Source organism: Vicia villosa, unplaced genomic scaffold (assembly GCF_029867415.1).
Source record: "Vicia villosa cultivar HV-30 ecotype Madison, WI unplaced genomic scaffold, Vvil1.0 ctg.000688F_1_1_5, whole genome shotgun sequence".
In the NCBI taxonomy this organism is placed as follows: Eukaryota; Viridiplantae; Streptophyta; class Magnoliopsida; order Fabales; family Fabaceae; genus Vicia; species Vicia villosa.
This window is the reverse complement of record NW_026705311.1, coordinates 71,383-83,842: the sequence shown is the minus strand read 5'-3', so window position 1 is coordinate 83,842 and position 12,460 is coordinate 71,383.

The window sequence follows — 12,460 nt, the reverse complement described above, 5'->3', positions numbered from 1 at the left end:
AAAAAGAAAATTAACTTTGACTGTTGATTTTTCACTCTAACTGCTACATCAATACCTGAACAGTCAGTTGACAGCCAAACTGCTGGCAGTACAATTCTCAGTGTTTTGTACCATCAATCAAATCAATCTTTCACAATTCAAAATTCCAAGATCTTTTGTGCTAGAAGTCTTCTGAATATCACGCGATTAGCAGAGACTCAACACTGCACAAAAATCAGGTACGCTTAACTGTCTCCTACACAAACAGTCCCTAATCAGGGTTTTTCTTGTTTTTACAGGAGCAACAAGTTTTTGAGAGCTCAAATGGATTTCATACACATCCATATATCTCAAAGTACCATCATACAAATTTTCAAACTTCAATTCACTCAGACGCACCGTCAGCAGCTCAAACAGTCAACAGACGACCCGTTTGACCAAAAAAGTCAACAGACAGTCAAAAATGAAATTTTTTGTCAAAGTCCATATTTTGTCAAAGGATTCATCATTTGATCATTGGATGATCATAATTCATCAAGGAAAGATCAAAAATCAACAAAACCCTAAGATTCAAAATTAGGGTTTTTGCCTGAAAAGTCAACTCAACTTTGACTGATCATAACTCTCTCATCCTTCATCCAAAAAATTCAAACCAAAGCTTGTTTTGAAGGAAATTCAATTATCTTTCAAATGCCATTGATCCCATGGTCATTGGATTCACCATTTGAAAAATATGACCAAAGACATTACAGGTCATTTTCAAAGTCAACAAAAAGACACTTTTTTCAAAAGGACACACAAGGAGCTTCAAAAATCATTTTGACATGAGACCAAAGACATTGGTTAGAGGACTCTTTGAGGTTTCTAAAAAGTGCAAGATCTCCTTCATATGACAAAAATTGAAGGATTTACACCTTGTTGAAGTTGGCTAAATTTTGGGAAAATACATGAAATCAACATTGTTCAAAAATGCATTTTTTCCAAATGGGGCCAAGTTTTCAGCATTCAAACATCATTTCCATGATGTAATGGGCCTCCCACGACCAAGACTAAGCCCATACCTTTTTTTATCCATTTTTGCATGATTTTATCTTACTTTAAGATTAAAATTAAAAGGAAAATGCATGGATAAATGGTAGCTTACAATCTAAGCATGACTCACCCAAGGAACCTTCAATTTTCTGCAGAGGATTGGTGCACAAGGCAAGAGCATTGAATGGAGTCAAGACTTGGTCAAAAATTCAAGGTTTTTAATATTTAAAAACCAAGTTTTCAACAAAGGCAACTAGCTGCAAGTTAGCTTCAATTGTAAGCACACATAGCTTATAAATAAGCTATCATAGTTCAGCAAAGAAAGGGAGACGAGTTCAGAAGCATCCCTAAGCATATAGCATACTTGTAACCACTTGTAATTTTCAAAGAAACTTAAAATTCGAATTTTAAGTTTCAGTCCATTTCAATATAAAATAAACATTCAAACATCATCTCTGAGCTACACTGAATCAATTCCAATCATTTCCAACTCATAAACTTCACTGAATCGAGCTATATAAAGCCACGGTTTGTTCAAACTAAAACCAACTTATATCTCATAACTCACGCACATTTAACAAGATGTAGATGCATAATTGTGTTTGGTTTGAAGCTCTGGTCGTTTCTGGAGCTTCAATTGGACTTTAATGACTGTTTGTAGCATATACCATTTTAGGGTTTGCTTAGTTCAAAATTAGGGTTTTTCATTAGGGCCAAAATTAAGCAAAATTAAGGACATGGTTAAACTCAGCGGAACAAGACGAATCGAATGGCACCATTGCGCCAAATTTCTATGCTTGTTTGACCCTATTCGTAATTTTGCAGGTTTGAGGTTCATCAACTACAGCGCTTGTTTCATAAAAACACTGTAAAAGCTCTTGTCTGAAGGTTGAAGACGATGAGGTGTCTCCACCTCATTGGACAGTCAGCGCGCGTACTTTTTTTAAATTCTCTCTGATTCTGTGCCTTGCAGTTCTATCTTCCACCACGTGCCTCAATTTCTGGACCCTCTGATTTCATTTAATGAATCATCCAATGATCCAGATCACGCATGCACACCATGCTCCCTCACAAATTACCACACAGGATCAGTATCCTTTTATTTTCTATTTTATTTTCTATTTTATTTAATTTCTTTGCTAAATTAATTAAAAATAGTTTTAAAAATCCAAAAAATACACAAAAAATATTTTTAGACTTCTAAAATAATATATTATTTTCTGAAATAAAAATATTTTATTTTCTTCAAGATTTCAATATTTTGCATAATTAATTAGTATATATTTATATATTTGCTTTTTAATTATTCTAACCAATCAAAAAATCATAAAAAAAATTGTTCTTTGTGATAAATATTGTTTATATATTATAAACTAATTTTGTACATATTTTGAATAATTTTCTTTTTTAAGTTTTAATTATTTGTATAATTATTTACATAATTATGTTTTGATTAACTTAAATCAATTTCAAAAAACCCAAAAAATTAGTTTTGTTTTAAAATTAATTGACAAATATTTTTGTACATATTTTTGAACTTATTTCTAGGTTTAAATCTATTTTCATCTTTTTTCTTTATTTTAATTTAATTAATTATGCATTAATTATAATTAAAATAAATCATAAAAAAAAATCCAAAAACATGCCTTTTATTTTTCTTGCAATTTAAAATTCCTAGATAAATGTATAGGATGTCAAATTCATGTAAATAGGCTAGTTTACATTTCCCGCCCAATCGATGTAATAGCGTAGATTTACTTTCCGCACTTTACATTTCCGCATTTTAATTTCCAGCAAATATAAACTGCGTGTATGTCAAAGATAAAATTGAACCGTTAGATCACTAACTTCAAAGATAAATATCTGAATCCAATCACAATCACACTTGCACCTCTTCAGGTAATCCCTTTCATTTCTTTCAAAATCAAAGTCAAATTCTACTGTTTTGAGTACAAAATCGAACCTTGCTTTTATATCCGGTGAAAGGATAGATTTTTAAAGGAAATAGGATAAAGACCTTACAACTCAGGGTAGACCTCCTAGTTTGCTTGCTCAAATCAAAACAAACAAAATTCTCATACACTGTTGATTTTTCAAAACTTTCAAAAAGACAATACTTTGTATACATCCAAACACGGGTTATTACAAAGTTAACGTTCTTTCCAAAACATCTTTCGAAAGATAAACAAGCATTTTGTATACATCCACACACGGATCATTACAAAATTCAATTTACAAAGGTATTTGAAACCACATATGAGCAATTTCAGAGCAATTGAAAAGTGATCGAAAAACAAGTGAGCTAAGCAAACTTAAGAGCCCATGGATAACCATGGATACAAAGGGTGCTAACACCTTCCCTTTGTATAACCTACCCCCTTACCCAGAATTTCTTAAAGGTCTTTTTTCTGTTTCTTTTATAAACCTTTCCTTAATTGGATAAAATAAAAGGTCGGTGGCGACTCTGTGATATTTTCAAAAATGCGAAAGCATTAAGCGACAAAAAAGAGTCAGTTCACGTATCTCTACAGAACAGAGGTATGGCCCGGTATTAAAAAAAATCGGAGGTCCACAGAACTGGCGACTCTGCTGGGGAATACTTTCAAAAAAAACAAAATGTTTTCAAAAGGGGTTACCTTAAGAGAATAGATCACTTCGATGTTTTCAATTGATTGACTTGATTGCTCTATTTTTCAAAGGTTTGTTTGGGTATTTTGCTTGTGTGAAAGATTCTAACCCGAATCTCGAGATACCTTAAGTATATGACAATAGACCAAGGAAACTGTACGGCATGTACCGATACGGTTGATCTGGTAGTCATCGTTAGTGCGATACTTTGGTTTATACTGATGTCCCTTGAAAACGATCAAGGAGTATATTAGGCTTCCGAAATGTCATTAAACACTAATTTGTCTTAGAACCTTTTTAGTTGAACTTGACTTGTGGCCTTTTAAGTGGCTAGCTTTGAAATTGATCGAAGTTAGTTATCCTCGAGGAATATTTTGATCGGCCGCTCGAGCGCCGTATTGAGTGTTAGAACAAGATTTGTTCTTATCAATTATCTTAGTTTTGATGATAACAATAATATGAATTTTGCTTAAGATAATATGGTACTCTAATCCAATGCAATTTCCCTTTCAGGAAATATATAAAGAGTACGCATAATTCAGCGCTCAGAAGTTGTGTCTCAAATGGTTCAGCGTGCAACATCAGAACATGGTCTGGCAAGACATCAGAAGATGGTCGAAGCAGAATCAGAACATGGGTCTATGGAAGCATCAGAAGAACATGAGATCAGAAGCACTGAAGATCAGAAGATGGTATCACGCTCAGTAGCACTTAAAGGTCAGAAGATCAGAAGATGCTATGCACCAAGCTGTTTGACTCTGATGATATTCAAACGTCATATTCACAAACATCAGATCAGAAGGAAGTACACGTGGCAGACTACGCTGACTGACAAAAGGAACGTTAAAGCTACTAAAGGCTACGTCAGTAGACACAGCGTGAACAAGGCTCGAGGTAGTTGACAAAAGCGTATAACATTAAATGCAAAGCTGTACGGAACACACAAAGCATTAAATGCATTCAACGGTCATCTTCTCAACGCCTATAAATATGAAGTTCTGATGAGAAGCAAGGTTAACGATTTCGCACCAATACAATTCAAATTAACTTGCTGAAACGCTGTTCAAATCTAAACTCAGAATCTTCATCTTCATCAAAGCTCACTACATTGCTGTTGTAATATCTTAGTGAGATTAAGCTTAAATTGTAAGAGAAATATCACAGTTGTGATTATCGCTTTTTAGAAGCATTTGTAAACTCTTGAATTGATTACATTAAGTTGTAAGGAACTAGAGTGATCAGTTGATCAGTATACTCTAGGAAGTCTTAGCAGTTAGCTGAGCAGGAAGTCTTGGCAGTTAGCTGAGCAGGAAGTCTTGGCAGTTGGCTGAGCAGGAAGTCTTGGCAGTTGGCTGAGCAGGAAGTCTTGGCAGTTGGCTGAGCAGAAAGTCTTAGGAGTGAACTAAGCCTAGAGTGATCGTGTTGATCAGTAGACTCTAGAAAAGTCTTAGGAGTGAACTAAGCAGTTGTTCCTGGAGTGATCAGGTTGTGATCAGAAGACTCTGGAAGACTTAGTTGCGGCTAAGTGGAAAACCATTGTAATCCGTGCGATTAGTGGATTAAATCCTCAGTTGAGGTAAATCATCTCTGCGGGGGTGGACTGGAGTAGCTTCGTTAACAGCGAACCAGGATAAAAATAATTGTGCAATTTATTTTTATCGTCCAAGTTTTAAAGTCACACTTATTCAATCCCCCCCTTTCTAAGTGTTTTTCTATCCTTCAATTGGATCAGAGCGCCGGTTCTAAGGTGCAAGCACTTAACCGTGTTTAGAAAAGATTCAGGAAGAGAAAAACGCTTCATTTAAAAGATGGTTGACGAAAGTGAAAGGACTATACCTACACCTGCATCTACATCTGGCTCTGCTGAGCAATACAACGGTAACAATGGTTATACTAGACCGCCGGTATTTGATGGTGAAAACTTTGAATACTGGAAAGATAAACTGGAAAGTTACTTTCTGGGTCTAGATGGTGATCTATGGGATCTTCTGATGGATGGTTACAAACATCCAGTAAATGCCAGAGGCGTGAAGCTGTCAAGGCAAGAAATGAATGATGATCAAAAGAAGCTTTTCAGGAATCATCATAAATGTAGAACTGTTTTGCTGAATGCTATCTCTCATGCTGAGTATGAGAAGATATCTAACAGGGAAACGGCCTATGACATATATGAGTCCTTGAAAATGACTCATGAAGGAAATGCTCAAGTCAAGGAGACAAAAGCTCTTGCCTTAATCCAGAAGTATGAAGCCTTCAAGATGGAGGATGATGAAGACATTGAAAAGATGTTTTCGAGATTTCAAACTCTGACTGCTGGATTGAGAGTTCTTGACAAAGGATACACCAAGGCTGATCATGTGAAGAAGATCATCAGAAGCTTACCCAGAAGATGGGGTCCTATGGTGACTGCATTCAAGATTGCAAAGAATCTGAATGAAGTTTCTCTGGAAGAGCTTATCAGTGCCTTGAGAAGCCATGAGATTGAGCTGGACGCAAATGAGCCTCAAAAGAAAGGTAAGTCTATTGCATTAAAATCTAATATCAAGAAATGCACTAACGCTTTTCAGGCTAGAGAAGAAGATCCTGAAGAATCAGAATCTGAAGAAGAAGATGAACTGTCCATGATTTCCAGAAGGCTAAATCAACTCTGGAAGACCAAGCAAAGGAAGTTCAGAGGCTTCAGAAGTTCAAGGAAATTTGAACGTGGAGAATCTTCTGATGAAAGAAGATTTGACAAGAAGAAGGTCATGTGCTATGAATGCAATGAGCCTGGACACTACAAGAATGAATGTCCAAATCTTCAGAAGGAAAGTCCCAAGAAAAAGTTTCATAAGAAGAAAGGTCTTATGGCAACCTGGGATGAGTCAGAAGATGATTCAGAAGATGAGCAGGCCAACTGTGCGCTGATGGCGACAGAAGATGACGGATCAGAATCTACATCAGAATCAGATTCTGAAGAGGTATTTTCTGAACTTACTAGAGATGAGTTAGTTTCCGGTCTAACTGAACTTCTGGAACTCAAGTCTCAGATTAGTCTCAAATACAAAAAGCTGAAAAAGCAATTTGAATTTGAAACAAAGAAGCTTGAGCTGGAGAATTCTGAATTAAAAGAAAAACTTTTAAAATTATCCAATAATGTTGGATCTCCTTCTAATTCAGAAAAATCCACTCCCAGTCTAAACCATATTCTGAAAGAATATGATTTAAGTTTCAGAAAGTTCTTATCTAGAAGTATTGGCAGAAGTCAGCTAGCTTCTATGATATATGCTGTGTCTGGAAACAAAAGAGTTGGCATTGGTTATGAGGGTGAAACCCCATACAAACTTGAACCTGTTGATGAAATGAAAATTACATACAAGCCATTGTATGATCAGTTCAAGTATGGCCACTCTCATGATATTAGGCACACCTCACATGCACAAAGTTTTCACATAACACACACTAAGAAGCATGTGACACAACCTAGGAAATATCATGAAACTCGCATTAAGAATTATCATGCTGTTCCTCCTATTGCTTATAATGTAAAACCCAAGTTCAATCAGAACTTGAGGAAATCTAACAAGAAAGGACCCAAGAAAATGTGGGTACCTAAGGATAAGATTATTCCTATTGCAGATATCCTTGGCTGCAAGAAGGACAAAGCACAACATGTCATGGTACCTGGACTCTGGATGCTCGCGACACATGACAGGAAGAAGGTCTATGTTCCAAGACCTGGTGCTTAAGTCTGGAGGAGAAGTCAAGTTCGGAGGAGATCAGAAGGGCAAGATAATTGGCTCTGGAACTATAAAGTCTGGTAACTCTCCTTCCATTTCTAATGTACTTCTTGTAGAAGGATTAACTCATAACCTTTTATCTATCAGTCAATTAAGTGACAATGGTTATGATATAATCTTTAATCAAGAGTCTTGCAAGGCTGTAAATCAGAAGGATGGCTCAATCCTATTTACAGGCAAGAGGAAGAACAACATTTATAAGATAGATCTGCAAGATCTTATGAGTCAGAAGGTGACTTGTCTTATGTCTGTTTCTGAAGAGCAGTGGGTCTGGCACAGAAGATTAGGTCATGCTAGTTTGAGAAAGATCTCTCAGATTAACAAACTGAATCTTGTCAGAGGACTCCCTAATCTGAAATTCCAATCAGATGCTCTTTGTGAAGCATGTCAGAAGGGCAAGTTCTCCAAACCTGCATTCAAGTCTAAGAATGTTGTTTCTACCTCAAGGCCATTAGAACTCTTGCACATTGATCTGTTTGGCCCAGTCAAAACAGCATCTGTCAGAGGAAAGAAATATGGATTAGTCATCGTAGATGATTATAGCCGCTGGACATGGGTAAAATTCTTAAAACACAAGGATGAGACTCATTCAGCGTTCTTTGATTTCTGCATTCAGATTCAATCTGAAAAAGAGTGTAAAATCATAAAGGTCAGAAGTGATCATGGTGGTGAATTTGAGAACAAATCCTTTGAAGAATTCTTCAAAGAAAATGGTATTGCCCATGATTTCTCTTGTCCTAGAACTCCACAGCAAAATGGGGTTGTAGAACGAAAGAATAGGACTCTGCAAGAAATGGCCAGAACCATGATCAATGAAACCAATATGGCTAAGCATTTCTGGGCAGAAGCAATAAACACTGCATGTTATATTCAGAATAGAATCTCTATCAGACCTATTCTTAATAAGACTCCCTATGAATTGTGGAAGAATAAAAAGCCCAACATTTCATATTTCCATCCTTTTGGATGTGTGTGCTTTATTCTTAACACTAAAGATCATCTTGGTAAGTTTGATTCCAAAGCTCAAAAGTGTTTCCTTCTTGGATATTCTGAACGCTCAAAAGGCTACAGAGTATACAATACTGAAACATTGGTTGTAGAAGAATCAATCAATATCAGGTTTGATGATAAGCTTGGTTCTGAAAAACCAAAGCAAGTTGATAATTTTGCAGGTTGTGATATTGACATATCAGAAGTTGTCGAGCCAAGAAGCAACGCATCAGAAGCAGAGCTTCTCAGAAGCAAAGAATCTGAAGATCAAGTATCAGCTTCTCTGGAGGATCTAAGTATTTCTGAAGAACCATCTGTCAGAAGATCATCCAGACTCATCTCTAGTCATTCAGAAGATGTCATTCTTGGAAAGAAGGATGATCCAATCAGAACAAGAGCATTCCTTAGGAACAATGCAGACTGTCAATTAGGTCTTGTATCTTTGATCGAGCCAACTTCTGTTGATCATGCTCTAGAAGATCCAGACTGGATAATTGCTATGCAAGAAGAACTAAATCAGTTCACAAGGAATGATGTTTGGGATCTTGTTCCTAGACCAGATGGATTCAATATAATTGGTACAAAATGGGTCTTCAGAAACAAGCTTAGTGAGAAAGGTGAAGTGGTAAGGAACAAAGCCAGACTGGTGGCTCAGGGTTATAGTCAGCAAGAAGGGATTGACTACACAGAAACCTTTGCACCAGTGGCCAGGTTAGAGTCTATTCGTCTATTAATTTCTTTTGCCACTCAACATAACATCACTCTCTATCAGATGGATGTTAAGAGTGCCTTCTTAAATGGTTATATAGATGAAGAAGTTTATGTCCATCAACCTCCTGGTTTTGAAGACTCTATGTCTCCTAATCATGTTTTTAAACTTAAGAAATCATTGTATGGATTGAAACAGGCTCCCAGAGCTTGGTATGAACGCTTAAGTTCTTTCCTTCTAGATAATGGTTTCACTAGAGGAAAAGTGGACACTACTCTCTTTTGTAAAACCTTTGAAAAGGATATTTTAATTTGTCAAATATATGTAGATGATATTATTTTTGGAACATCTAATGCTACACTTGGAAAGGAGTTTGCTAAGTCTATGCAGGCTGAGTTTGAAATGAGCATGATGGGAGAACTCAAGTATTTCCTTGGAATACAAATAAATCAAACATCAGAAGGAACGTATGTTCACCAAACCAAGTATGTGAAGGAACTTCTGAAGAAGTTTAATCTTCTAGACTGCAAAGAAGCCAAAACTCCTATGCATCCAACATGCATCCTAGGTAAGGATGAGGTAAGTAAGAAGGTAGATCAGAAGCTATACAGAGGTATGATTGGATCTCTTCTATATCTGACTGCTTCTAGACCTGACATTCTGTTCAGTGTTTGTTTGTGTGCTAGATTCCAATCAGATCCTAGAGAATCTCATTTAACTGCTGTTAAGAGAATTCTAAGGTATCTGAAAGGTACTACTAATGTTGGTTTAGTTTACAGAAAATCTAAAGAATACAACTTAGTAGGATTCTGCGATGCTGATTATGCTGGAGACAGAATTGAAAGAAAAAGTACTTCAGGAAGTTGCCAATTTCTTGGAAGTCACTTAATCTCCTGGTACAGCAAGAAGCAAGCAACCATTGCTCTATCAACCACAGAAGCAGAATATGTCGCAGCTGCTGGTTGTAGCACACAGATGCTCTGGATGAAAAGTCAGTTAGAAGATTATCAGATATTTGAGAGTAACATTCCTATATTCTGTGATAATACTTCTGCTATATGTTTATCTAAGAATCCTATTCTTCATTCAAAAGCTAAACATATTGAGATAAAACATCATTTCATAAGGGACTATGTTCAGAAGGGTGTTATATCTTTAAACTTTGTTGATACAGACCATCAATGGGCTGATATCTTTACAAAACCCCTGGCTGAAGATAGGTTTAAGTTCATTCTGAAGAACATCAGTATGGATTTATGCCCAGAATGAGAAGATGAGAATTTCTCATATATGAGTATCTTCTGAAATGAATGTGGAACATTTTTTTAATCAGAAGTTCTGATTGAATTCGTTTAGAAATTATGATTCGGTTATTACTAACGTTTCATTGTCTAAGTTGATTCAGAACCTCTTTTAAAGCAAAATAGTTGTTACGCTTTATCTCGGGATGGTAAACCTGTCGTTACTATTCATGGATAAGCGCGCGTGCAGTTGAAGGGACGCCGACCATAGGTAACTGTGCTAGTCACCTCATTCGTCTTTATTATCTCTCCTCACGTCACGTAACATTAAATGCTTTTCATCATTCGTTTCATTTTATTTTCCTTTAAATACTCTTCAAAATGGTTTTCGGTTTCCTATCTCCTTGTTTCCCTCTTAAAGATTGTCTCTCCCTCTCTTCCTTATCAAACCCTACCTGTTCATTTTTTTTGCAACCCAACATGAATTCTTCTTCAAGACTCAGCTTCCTCTGATTTTTCCTCTCCCTTAATCTCTTCTGAAGACATCTCTGCATCTTCACCCGCTGAGGATGTTGTCTCTGGAAAAGGTGGTGGAAGATCTGCTGCAGGACCAAGTCTCCCTGATCCCTCGCCTGAAAGCCCTAGAAGCAGTCAATGAGGCGTTTCATTCCGTCATGGCATGCTGGCACAGACGTGGTCTTAGCTAGGGTCCTAGGATTTGGTCTTAGTAGTTTTCTTTTTCTTTGTTGCACAACTTTTTGTAATATCTTTTGTTGATCAATGAAAAGTTTCCTTGTGTTATACATTCCAGTAATTTTTTTCTTTTGTCGTTTTATACATCTGAATCTTTTTAAATATTCTTTTTGATGTTATGACAAAAAGGGGGAGAAAGATAAATGATAAATGATTTGATTAAATCTATCAGTTGCTGGGTAAAGGCTCCCACACATTCACTAACAAGAACTGCAAGTTCTATATGGTTTAAGTGTTTTGCAGGTACAGAGAAGTGAAGTGAATCTTCAAAGCAAACACTAGAAGCAAAACCATGGAAACTGAAGCAAGCTGAGTGCTGTCAAGCTTCAGAGATCAGAAGCAAGAAAGAAGAATGAATCAGAAGCACTGATAATAGAATTTGAATATCATTGTCTATCCTGTTATGACAAAATTCTATTTGCCCTGATACATATAATGTTATGGCTCTGATACATTATTTGCTCTGATACATGTTTTTAAGCCTAAAATGCTCTGATACATTTGGCTCTGATACATATCATGTATTTGAATATACATTTTATGTTCTAACTCGTTCATGCTGACTTTTGTCGTTTAGTTTTTGTTCTGTAACATTTCAGGATGTAGAGATGCTCAGATGATGCTCTGGTACATTCAACAATGTTCTGATACAAAACTAGCATGAAGTGATGTTGGTAGACATTCAAAGTTCTGAAGCTATCCGAGGGAAGCAGAAATCAGAAGATGTGAATGTTCTAAAAGATCCAGTAATTCAAGTTCTGAAGCTGTCCTGAATGGAAGCAGAAGTCAGAAGCTGTGAATGTTCTGAAGATCAAAGAAATTCAAGTTCTGAAGCTGTCCTGAATGGAAGCAGAAGTCAGAAGCTGTGAATGTTCTGAAGATCAAAGAAATTCAAGTTCTGAAGCTGTCCAATGGAAGCAGAAGTCAGAAGCTATGAATTCTCTGAAGGCAGAAGCTCATATGATCGTCTCTACCGAAATAATCAGGGAAGTCTTTTATTAAAGTTCTTCGAGTATTTATTTCAGGGGGAGATTATTTATCTCAGGGGGAGATTGTTAATCTCAGGGGGAGACATATTCATATGCTTATGCTATAGCTGTGTAATTTGTCTTTTGCCGTCTACTCTTTCTGATCGCAAATTCATATCATTTATATATGTTTTTGTCATCATCAAAAAGGGGGAGATTGTTAGAACAAGATTTGTTCTTATCAATTATCTTAGTTTTGATGATAACAATAATATGAATTTTGCTTAAGATAATATGGTACTCTAATCCAATGCAATTTCCCTTTCAGGAAATATATAAAGAGTACGCATAATTCAGCGCTCAGAAGTTGTGTCTCAAATG